At 32.9% G+C, this 12,217-nt stretch overlaps 1 long non-coding RNA gene across 1 annotated transcript; it reads left to right on the top strand.

Annotated features, from left to right (window-relative positions):
* The first annotated feature begins 3,060 nt into the window (after positions 1-3,060).
* On the top strand, positions 3,061-12,138 carry LOC113471408. Its single transcript, XR_003394123.1, has 2 exons — positions 3,061-3,136; positions 11,944-12,138. It is a non-coding gene; the product is annotated as an uncharacterized LOC113471408 (long non-coding RNA).
* Positions 12,139-12,217: the final 79 nt, after the last annotated feature.

The following is a 12,217-nucleotide window of genomic DNA, read 5'->3' as shown; positions in this document are numbered from 1 at the left end:
AGTTATATGCTTGCACGCACATTCTCTGAATGGTCAGACTAGGCAGTCATAAATTAAATGTTTGTAATACATTACGTAGTTAATAGAAAGTAAAATACATCTTTTGAATCAAAAGCTATTTGACTCCCTTGGTTTTGTAGATTTTGTTTTCTTCTGTTCGAAACAAAGATTTGGTTCCGTGTAGAGAATGATTGTAATAATTACGAGTACAAATAAGTTATATGCTTGCACGCACATTCTCTGAATGGTCAGACTAGGCAGTCATTAAATAAATGTTTGTAATACATTACGTAGGTAATAGAAAGTAAAATACATCTTTTGAATCAAAAGCTATTTGACTCCCTTGGTTTTGTAGATTTGGTTTTCTTCTGTTCGAAACAAAGATTAGATTTGGTTTTCTTCTCGTATTATCCACATTAAGAACATATTTATTTCAAAATTTCCAGATGCCATTTGTTGAAATTGAAAAATTTCAACTTGAATATGTTCATTTACCTACGATACAATCGGTGCATACCTATACGAGAATCACATTCAATTTTATTTTCACTCATGTGTAATAATAGAATCATTAAAATAACATTTTAAAATAAAAAAAGAGTATTTTGTGAATTCACTATACAATCATTTTTTATTTATTTTTTCGGATGCAAATTCTACGCTCAAGAGATGTTTGTATTACAAATATGTGAAAGAATTTCGCCTGTAGCTTTCTCATTTACATTAATATGACGCACTTCTCAGATCTTGTTCAGTTTCCGTGGCTTTTTTATTTTTTTTTTCTTTTTTGGACGGGAGACAACTGGTGAAAGATATAAAGGGAGAGAGCGTACTATTCCGGTAGAATTGGGAAAAATAGGACATCCACTAATTTCGAAAAGTTGTAATAGATGTGCCGTTTTTTCTAAGATTCATGATCTAATAGATAAATTGATTTATGAATTAATTTCGACAGATTAGTGGATGTGCCAATTTTTCATGATTTATGAACTAACAAATTAGGCGCCATTGCCATATTTTTTTGGAGTACGTGAAGAGGATTACAGGCATAATATGTGATTTTTTTTTCTCGTATACTAACTTATTAACTTGTAACAAACCTATTTCCATCATACGAATATTTTTAGTAGATTATTTGCATATAAAATATATAAACACACATGACATGTAACTTACCTTTATTGCTTACGTATTCTTTATTGCTGGTAGCAAAACAAGAATACAATTAGATTTTCAAAAATGAAGTAGATACACTTTGAGGCACCCAACTAGTACTCCTCCATAAATACTATAATGATTTATTAACTCAGAAAAAGTATTGAGCCTTTGAGGACAGCCAGTGTGACGGCCGTTTAACTGAGTTCTACAATTTTTCGTCTCACCCTGTAGTTTCTATCAAAGACAAATTTTAAATCCTGCCGTGTTCAGTGTGGGTGAAATAATAGTACCTATATTGAACCTCATAATATTTAATATTATGTAGATTTGCCACAGTGAAATTCCAAAATCATAATGCCACCTGTGTTCCTTGTTTTTCGTTTCCAAAATCGCTCAAGGGGGTTGAAAATTCGATGGAAAAAAATGGAATTGTGTTATCTGTTTGGAAACAATCATTTTGGAGAAGAATTATTAGTTTTTTTCTAGATTTTCAGTCTTACTTTGGCGAAAAAATGAAGAAATAATCCGACTTTTTTTGTATAACACGTTATTGGTCTCCTACAATTACCTGACCTATATTTCATAGTTTTTTCAACATCTTAGCATATAACAAATGCAAGAGGCAATTTCAGTGAAGCAATCTTGGGACTGATTAAAAATCGTGATAACCTGATAACCACCAACATTATGATCTACCTAGAACCTAGATCATGTCCAGGTCAACTTTTCTATTATTTTATCTCTAATAGAATGTCCTACTTTAAATATGGAATAATGTAGATTGGATGTGGATTATAGTAAAACAATGACAGATACCTAGCCAATATTACTTGAGCTCATTCCCCTTCCACAATAACAAATAGTCTACTATTCATAAACTAGAGGTATCTAGGTACTTATTTGAATATTCAGGGGGTGACAGAGGGTGAAGATTATCGTGTGCCCATATGGGCAGAAGTGCAGTCTAAAAAGTGCATCCTTTCCAGTAATTATGAATATGCATTTAGAATTGCATAATTGAATAATTACATACCTGGTGCATGTTCCTCTCAATGTTACAATTATCCATTTTATTTATTTGAAGTATGAAATACAGACCTATCTGAAAAAAAAAAAACTTCAGTAGGATCCCTGCACATTGCTCCTTCACATTCACGATGAATTTAATGTATCAAAATTTTCGATAGGTAATTTTGGCCTGAATGATTCAGGCTAAACCACTGCAACAACCTGTAATATAGGTATGTTTACGTAAAAGCTATCAATATGACATAATGTCAAATACTCTTCATGGGGAAAATGTCTAACAATTACTAGTACATTTTTAATTAATTATTTTTAAAACATCTGCAGAAATCATTTTCAAGTTGTTTTCAATATTTGCGTCCTTATTGTTCTGGCAAGAGCGACCGCTACTACACTAGATACATCCACTATTTCGTAGCTTCAAATTCCTCCGACCCCCATATTGGTGGATGTGTCAAGTCTACCATTATCAGTATTAAGTATACTGTAGTAGATATTGCATTTAGAATTTTTAAAGTTAGCTTGGAGCCTTGGAGGATGATCTATTGTGAGTAATTAAAGTAGGTATCTGCTAATAAGTTTATTCTACAACTGCATTTACCGTAGCTTGGTACCTACTTTTCCAGTAGGTATTACGTGTGCAGGCATAATGCACTTGTCCCTTGTTAGCCGAGGAACCCTCACACTCATCCCTACCATTATTTGTTCGTGTTTAACTTATAATGGTAAGTTTTAAATGCCTATTTAATTATGACCTGAGCTAACTAGGCATCGTAAAAAATGCTCCTGTCAAACGTGACGCAATAGTCATTAGTGGCGGATAAGTGAAGAGTCCAGGAGGTTGTGTAGAAGTACAAATGTGAAAAGTTGTATAGGTACTTAAAAGTATACGTAATCTGATTGAAAATCGCTCATGTTTATTCAGCCAGAAGGAAAATCAAAATAAAACAAGGTAGGTAGATATTTTCCTTTGGGATTTTCCCCACTACGATTTTGGATTGTTTCGAAATATACCCTACAGCTACTAATATAGAGAAATCCTCGGGGATTTAATTTCGAGGAAACAATGACAGAGTAAAAATTCCCTTTTTCGAATCAATAGTTTGTGTAATATACCTAAGTAAAGTTAAGAATTTTAGTTATATAGAAAGTTATGGCAAAAGTAATAGGCATAAGTATTTCGCAATACATTCAATTTGTCTACTTGTAGGTCTTCCTGTTTTACCTCTTCCTACACAGTACCTACTATGCTTTAATTTTCTTCATATGTATTGCAAAAAATATCAATGTAATTTAATTTACTCGGATTTTTACCTCTCTCTATTTTTTTTTTTTTTTTCAACTTTGAAAAGTAACATCTACTCGTAAATTGCATACTAAAAATTTGATAAGGCTTAAGAAATTCACAACGAATGAGGCATCCCGTACGTGATATTTGGTTTTCCTTTAATGTGATACAGCGAAACTTTTATTACTTTGTAATTGAAAGTCAACACTGAAAGCTTATACTCATGATAAGTAAAAGGATGAAAGCCGAGGCCTTTTCATCTTAAAATATAATATTTTCAAATGCAAAGAAAGTGCGGAGTAAGGGGGTAAAACACTAATAAGTCTTCACGCTTCTATGAATGAAAATTTCCTTTTGGTAAAAGTAGGTAGGTATTATTGCTTTCTTATTTTCGAAGTTGAAACACTTTTTCTCAGAGTTCCTCTTTACTTCTCTTTGGCCTGCTGTTATACTCTAACAAGTGTGTACTCTCCATCTTGGAAAAAATGGAGTAAGTATACGTATGTTCTGGTCTGGTCCGGCCAAGAAATAAATGGACAGTAAAAAATTTTCGTTGACTATTGGAAAGAGAAAATAATTGAGGTAGTTCTTTGACGGACTGGACGAACATTGAGGTTTCTCACCAATTATACAAACCAAACACTTTGAGTGTAGAAATAACAAATAGCTTGTTTAATGGGGGGTAAGCATTGGGATCGCCAATGTTTATAAACAACCCCCTCCCTAACGATCTCTGAACAATTTCCTTGTGGACGAACATTGAGGTTTCTCACCAATTATACAAACCAAACACTTTGAGTGTAGAAATAACAAATAGCTTGTTTAATGGGGGGTAAGTATTGGGATCGCCAATGTTTATAAACAACCCCCTCCCTAACGATCTCTGAACAATTTCCTTAGCACGTAAGACTCTGAATTAATCGTTCCGAAGTAAATTATTGCTCGCTGGAAAGTAATTATTAAATTACATGATGCTTTTAATTACTGTCTCTACTTAGTGGAATTAATAGAGAAGGGATGGATATGGGCTGCTTGGTGCTTGGTGACATCAATGCTCTAACAAGTGTGTACTCTCCATCTTGGAAAAAATGGAGTAAGTATACGTATGTTCTGGTCTGGTCCGGCCAAGAAATAAATGGACAATAAAAAATTTTCGTTGACAATTGGAAAGAGAAAATAATTGAGGTAGTTCTTTGATGGATTTCCTACACAGGGACTAAAACGCCAACACATTTCTTCATTTTCATCTACATTTTACTGAATGTTATGATTGGAATTGTTATAATAATGTATTAAATTTGTATACGAGAATCTCTCCTTTGTCTTTCCTCGTTTCACTCTATAAAGTTTTGATAAAATTTTCAATGGGAATGCGACATTTATAATCTCGAGTCCTGCGTTCATAATATGCTCTTATTATTGTTATGTTTCTACATAAAGTTGTTTTTATTGTATTTCACATTATTTTCAAGTATGTTTTGTTTCAATTCAAAAATGATCGGGAGAAGAAAAGAAAGGGTTATGACATTTTCTCTATACGAGCGTACAAAGTTCTTGCTCCTATTACGGTTTGTATAATTTGAATAATTTAATTTTCAATATTTTTAATCATCTCCTTACTCTCTCCCAAAATTTCCTCTCCATCCCTTTTTCATTCCAAGGAAGTTGTTTTGAGTGTGGCGTCTTGAAAGGTGATAAACTTGACTACAAGTTCCACATTAATTTGTAGAACAATAACTTTTTGGGGGTAAGGGGCACATTATTAATACCCAAGAAAATTTCGAATGCCGCTTGAACACTATTGAAGAGTTTTATTACTCATGTTCTTTTCTTCATATTGGTCAATTGCCGCAACGCGTCGCATCAGTGGTTGGAGTTTTGAATGCCAATTTTCAGCGTAAAATTGAAAAGTATGTATCTGCCTATAACCCTAAGGGAGGAAGTGATCATACATGGAAAAATTAAGATATCATCCCATGACACATGTTACATTGCTATTTTTTAAGGTTACAATAAACATAACTGTAATAAAATACATTAAATTCGTTACGCCCCTGCAGTACAAAAAGGAAAGCCTTCCAAACGCAAAAAGGTGCCTTGAAACAGTTGCACCGAGAAAACCCCTTTCTGACTTTACACCATCATAATTTTGACCTTTGTGCCATCTAAATGTGCTGAATTTTTTACATGTTACAGGTAGTATTCGTTACGCCCCTGCAGTACAAAAAGGAAAGCCTTCCAAACGCAAAAAGGTGCCTTGAAACAGTTGCACCGAGAAAACCCCTTTCTGGCTTTACACCATCATAATTTTGACCTTTGTGCCATCTAAATGTGCTGAATTTTTTACATGTTACAGGTAGTAAAAAAAATATTAAGAGGGGGAAGTGTTTGAGGCTTCTGTAAACATGATTTGATTTATGGTTTTTCGTATAAAAAACATCTGTGCAGAAAGTGACGATTATCTTTTTAACCAGAATGAGTTTGCAGGTTTTTTGTTTTTGTGTAGACGACAGATTGTATGTGTATTTTTTTCCTCTCTTTTTTTCTATAGATAATGAACTCGTGTTATTTTTCGTGATAAAAAAGCGGTGGTTTGACTCTTAAAAAACATCTGTGCAGAAAGTGACGATTATCTTTTTAACCAGAATGAGTTTGCAGGTTTTTTGTTTTTGTGTAGACGACAGATTGTGTGTGTATTTTTTTCCTCTCTTTTTTTTCTATGGATAATGAACTCGTGTTATTTTTCGTGATAAAAAAGAGGTGGTTTGACTCAACTTTAATGTATAACATATTCTTTTCTAATATGACGAAAAGAGAGCTTGCAGAGTGTGGTCAATTCACATATTGATTCTCAATCATTAACACATAGTGCAATTTATTATTTACTTTTTACGATCCCAACATTTGTGAACATTTCGATCCGAAAATCTTAAATTTACACCATGAAACTCTGACTATGGATAGTAGTGGAGACGCCGTTTTTCCTAAACTTCCCTTTTGCCATTCAGCATAATAATGATAAACACGATATTATTTCAATGTGTGAAACAATAACGGTGGTGACAGCATTGTCGAAAACCCAAAACCCCCTAGAAGGAATCAAGTTCGCAACACTCCACAAGAAGAATGAAATACGATTTCTTTCCTATTTATTTTTATGAGATGGTTTTATCGCATCTGCGGCCGTAGGAATAATTCCTATTATTGCATAATATTAGAGAAGTGTTTTTCTATAATTATGTATATTATTGTTATTACTAGGGACACACGTTTTATGATTGACACGATGTGACTAAATGACTAACTTGACACCCTAAAATTCTGTCTGAATTCGACCCAGAGAACACTCGTAAATTTCTATTCCCTCCTAAAAATTGTCATGTAAAAAAATTTATGTTTATATTGACCTTTTTTGTGGTGAAAACTTTTGTGTATTTTTAACCTGAAAATATTCAGATGATGTAGAGTGGTGAAAAGCAATATCTTTATTGGGAACGATGAGCCGGATACTTCCTCGATATGAAACCAGGAACATATACGTACAACACAGGTCCTATCAGGAAATTCAGGAATCAAATTTCCTTCTAATATAGATCCATGAAACCTTTTTTGTGGTGAAAACTTTTGTGTATTTTTAACCTGAAAATATTCAGATGATGTAGAGTGGTGAAAAGCAATATCTTTATTGGGAATGATGAGCCGGATACTTCCTCGATATGAAACGAGGAACATATACGTACAACACAGGTCCTATCAGGAAATTCAGGAATCAAATTTCCTTCTAATATAGATCCATGAAACTTGTTCGTCGTTTCAGCCAAAATATGTCTTATTAATTATTCCAAATACCATTTCAGTTTGGAACAATTTTTGCCAGTTGCTAAAAAAAAAAACACGATATCAAGTGCCTACATGAATATGAAGAAAAAAATCAAAGCAAGTCTTTTGAAGGTGTCCTGAGTTTACATAATATTGAACTTCAAATGTATCTTACGTAACTTTACTTAGGTATATTACACAAACTATTGATTCGAAAAAGGGAATTTTTACTCTGTCATTGTTTCCTCGAAATTAAATCCCTGAGGATTTCTCTATATTAGTAGCAGATACCCAAGTTCTACGTACCTGACCTATAATTTTTATTGACAGCTTCCATATGGCACGTGCAATATGGTATTATTGAAATAAAACTATTACCTACCTACTTAATATAAATGCACATTTGCACATAAATAAAAATATAGGCAGATACTTATAATAGAAACTTACTGATGACGAATTACATCTCATTTCAATATGTTGGGTATATTTAACAATGTAGTCAATTGAAAAACAATACAAGTTAAAAACCATGAAGAAAATAGAAAGGGGTAAAATAAACATAGTATACCATTATAAGTAGCACTAACAGGGTGTAGTAATAGCACTTTGACCAAATGGTTATTCTTTTCTTTTACATGGTCAGAAGCTCATAACTTAATCAAATCTCAATACAAGTTAAAAACCATGAAGAAAATAGAAAGGGGTAAAATAAACATAGTATACCATTATAAGTAGCACTAACAGGGTGTAGTAATGGCACTTTGACCAAATAGTTATTCTTTTCTTTTACATGGTCTGAAGCTCATAACTTAATCAAATCTAAAAAAAATATTTAAAAGTGAGCTTGAGCTAAAGTTACAGAATACTTATTTATGAAGCTAAATTATTATTTTAGTCAAAAAGTCAGAGTCAAGGTGTCCTAATTTCCCTCAAGAACTCTAACTAACCCTGTATATAAATTTAGAGCGTACCTAACCCTTTTTTATTGACTAGAGTTTAAGCTCATTGTAGAATCAAATTTATTTCCCGTTAACTGGAGCTGTTAATATTTGGAGACGCAGTTCTTGCATCATCAGTGTTACAATATTACGTTCGAAATAGAAGATGTTTTCAATTGAAACCACAAAGCTTATGAGATTTCCTCTAATTATTATTAATGAAGCATCAAAAAGGGTAAGACTAGAGTTTTTTTATTGTTAAAATAATGTTTTACCTCAGGTGATTATGCATAATTATAATGACATTTGAGAATATTAATATGCTCGCATGTATATTTATGTAGTTTTACATTTGAATAAATGATACCACCATTTTCCAAGATAACTTTCAGATAATTTGTTTTTTATTGCTATGTAGGGATGAAGAGCATGACTAGAGTTTTTTTATTGTTAAAATAATGTTTTACCTCAGGTGATTATGCATAATTATAATGACATTTGAGAATATTAATATGCTCGTATGTATATATTTATGTAGTTTTACATTTGAATAAATGATACCACCATTTTCCAAGATAACTTTCAGATAATTTGTTTTAATTGCCATGTAGGGATGAAAAGCAATGTGCTTTCTCTAAAAAGTCAACACACAAATTATCTCATAGGTACTCCTATGACAGATCTGAATTCACGAGTACACCTACGTTTCAAAACAATGAAATAATTAATTAAAAATGTACTAGTAATTGTTAGTCATTTTCCCCATGAAGAGTATTTGACATTATGTCATATTGATAGCTTTTACGTAAACATATATTACAGGTTAAAGTATACGTACATACGTACATAACTGTACAATATGGATGATATAATGACGAAGGTTGTTGGATATCATTTAAAATAAAAATAATAAAATATGTAAAAATGAACTCTTGAATCAGCTCTACTTGGAGACAGAAATAAGACGACCCCAATCAGAAACATAGCTGAAACAGCAGAAATTTCTCACTTCTTTGGCGAAAATAATTATATTAAATAAGTCATACAACTCGGTTCTTTTCTACAAGTTTTTCGACAGGTTTTTAGTTAGGCCAGTATACATACGCCACTATGGAGTACCCTCTCGGAAAATCGACTTGGAACACCTGATTCAATGACACTTTTTTCTCTCTTCGACATTCTCGGAAAGTTATTACCGTTCAGAACATGTGAACCGAAAGCACCTGGGCTCATAAAGTGCAAAAGTTTATGATGTGCTAGCACCCCCATGAAGTTCTTAGTATATATCATCGAGTATGTTGGATGTACCTCGTTCCTTATATGGCATGCCCTCATCAGGGTTGTTCTGTTCAGAGTTGTACTTACTCTACGACATGATGTCTTGTAGGAAGTTTTCTGTATTTTTCTCTCATTAAAGCGGTCTTCCACCCTTTTTGTCGGCATGACATGAAGATCCTATGGCTTTCAGGGTAAACAGAGAAATTATTTTACATTTAAACAAGTCAACAACATGATACCAGCATCGCTTGCTATAGGACGGACATGATGTCTTGTAGGAAGTTTTCTGTATTTTTCTCTCATTAAAGCGGTCTTCCACCCTTTTTGTCGGCATGACATGAAGATCCTAAGTATGGCTTTCAGGGTTAACAGAGAAATTATTTTACATTTAAACAAGTCAACAACATGATACCAGCATCGCTTGCTATAGGACATAGCTAGTAGAACCTTAATAAATTTTAAGTATTCCAAATTGCAGTATTTTAGTGGATGTGCCACATTCACCATTTTTAAAAATACCAAGAGCTTCAGAGCCCTCATTGAAAGTTTTGATAAGTATTGAACTTCGATAAATTTGACAACGTTCTACAAACGTTTATATTTGAAACTATAATCAATCTATCGCCGAAATACAAAAGATGTACGAGGTACGAGTATACTTACTTCATTAATTATTCTGCTAAATTGTCGCTCGCCGCCTGAAGGGACAAAGAAATTTCACACAAGTCCATTATCACCTTCAATTGAAAATGGCCATCAGCTTGCATGGAAAGTAAAAGCATTTTGGCCTCTCACTAATCAAAGAATAATGAAAGTGTGCCACCCTTCACCACTTACTGTTACAGGGTGCTCCAGAATGTCATTCAAAAATTTATAATGTTAGTATTTGATTCTTATACTATCTTGCGTAGCAGTCGGGGTTATACTGTATAACATTTGTGAAACTACCCAAAATCTAAAACCTAACATTCAATTAGAAAGCTTCCTTTTGTTCCTCCAACATTATCTGGGTGAGAAAATCTCTTTGTGTCATTTTATTGCATTAAAACTGGAAAGTTTAGTGTGACCAAGATAATTAACTTCATTAGAACGAAAGTCTGTCCAGGATTTGAAGGAAAATATTTAAGAAAAAATACCTGATGCGGAAAATAACTCCGTATTAAAAGATTTCCAATTTTCTTCCTATAAACAATAATATCTTTTGATCAATTTTCAGTAATTACAGAAATCCGTTTTTGCACCACTTGACAAAGCAGTGAGTCTTTTTTCTTTTCTTTTTTTATGTTTTCACTTTAATCACAAGATGTGGAGATTGTGGAGGGAGGGCTATATGAAATGCGCTGACCAAGGCAGGGTTGTGAGTTGTGAATATAATGAAAGAAAGCTAACATGAACTTGATCAAAGTCTGTCAATGAATGAACTGACTTTGATATACATAAGGTCCTTTTAAAATTTCCAATAAAAAATAAATAAAATTCACAAGTTCACCAAACAAACTTTTGTTCTATTCTGGCTTCTTATTGCATGCTGGAGCTTATGAGCTTTGAAAAAGACTCATCTGGCAGGGAGCCTTTTTTTTTTTTTTTTTGTTTTTTTTTGTTTTTTTTTTTTTGTTTTCACTTCAATCACAAGATGTGGAGGGAGGGCTATGAAATGCGCTGACCAAGGCAGGGTTGTAAATATAATGAAAGAAAGCTAACATGAACTTGATCAAAGTCTGTCAATGAATGAACTGACTTTGATATACATAAGGTCCCTTTAAAAATTCCAATAAAAAAATATAAAAATTCACAAGTTCACCAAACAAACTTTTGTTCTATTCTGGCTTCTTATTTCATGCTGGAGCTTATAAGCTTTGAAAAAGACTCATCTACTATTTTGACACTACAGTTATGGACCCTGAAATCTAAAGTAAACAATTTACTTACCAATATTTCTTTTTACTCTTCAAAATTTCACTTTTCTGTAGTATAAAAAGCTCTTTCCCCTACAAAGTGTGTCTGTACATGATATACACAAGAAAAGTGGTAGGTATACGAGAGAGTTAATTAAGCATAACACTCTACAACTTCTGCATATTTATAATATTGATGTACAAACAGAGGAAAAATAAAAATTTACCCCATTCGAAATTTTTTGTATGGGTTCTGTCCATGACAGAATCTTTTGTTTGTTTTTCTATTATGTACAATTGAAAAGAGACCCTCTTTTGGCTGGACACTTTATGGACACTGTGCTATTTGTATACATACGAATCTTTTGTTTGTTTTTCTATTATGTACAATTGAAAAGAGACCCTCTTTTGGCTGGACACTTTATGGACACTGTGCTATTTGTATATCTACTCTTTGTGTAAATTGAATGAATGTATTTTTACTTCTCCGAAGTTTATTTTACATTTTGTTGATTCCCAGCATAACCTTATTTCGCAGGTTTATCAAAGGAGGTATCTACAAACAAATTATGTTACTGAACAGTATGATATTCAAAACTCCAACCACTGATGCGACGCGTTGCGGCAATTGGCCAATATGAAGAAAAGAACATGAGTAATAAAACTCTTCAATAGTGTTCAAGCGGCATTCGAAATTTTCTTGGGTATTAATAATGTGCCCCTTCCCCCAAAAGAAGTTATTGTTCTACAAATTAATGTGGAACTTGTAGTCAAGTTTATCACCTTTCAAGACGCCACACTCAAAACAACTT

Source organism: Diaphorina citri, unplaced genomic scaffold (assembly GCF_000475195.1).
Source record: "Diaphorina citri unplaced genomic scaffold, Diaci psyllid genome assembly version 1.1 scaffold2390, whole genome shotgun sequence".
Taxonomy (NCBI): Eukaryota; Metazoa; Arthropoda; class Insecta; order Hemiptera; family Psyllidae; genus Diaphorina; species Diaphorina citri.
Note: the sequence above shows the minus strand (reverse complement) of the source record. Positions and strands in the feature narration are given on the sequence as shown.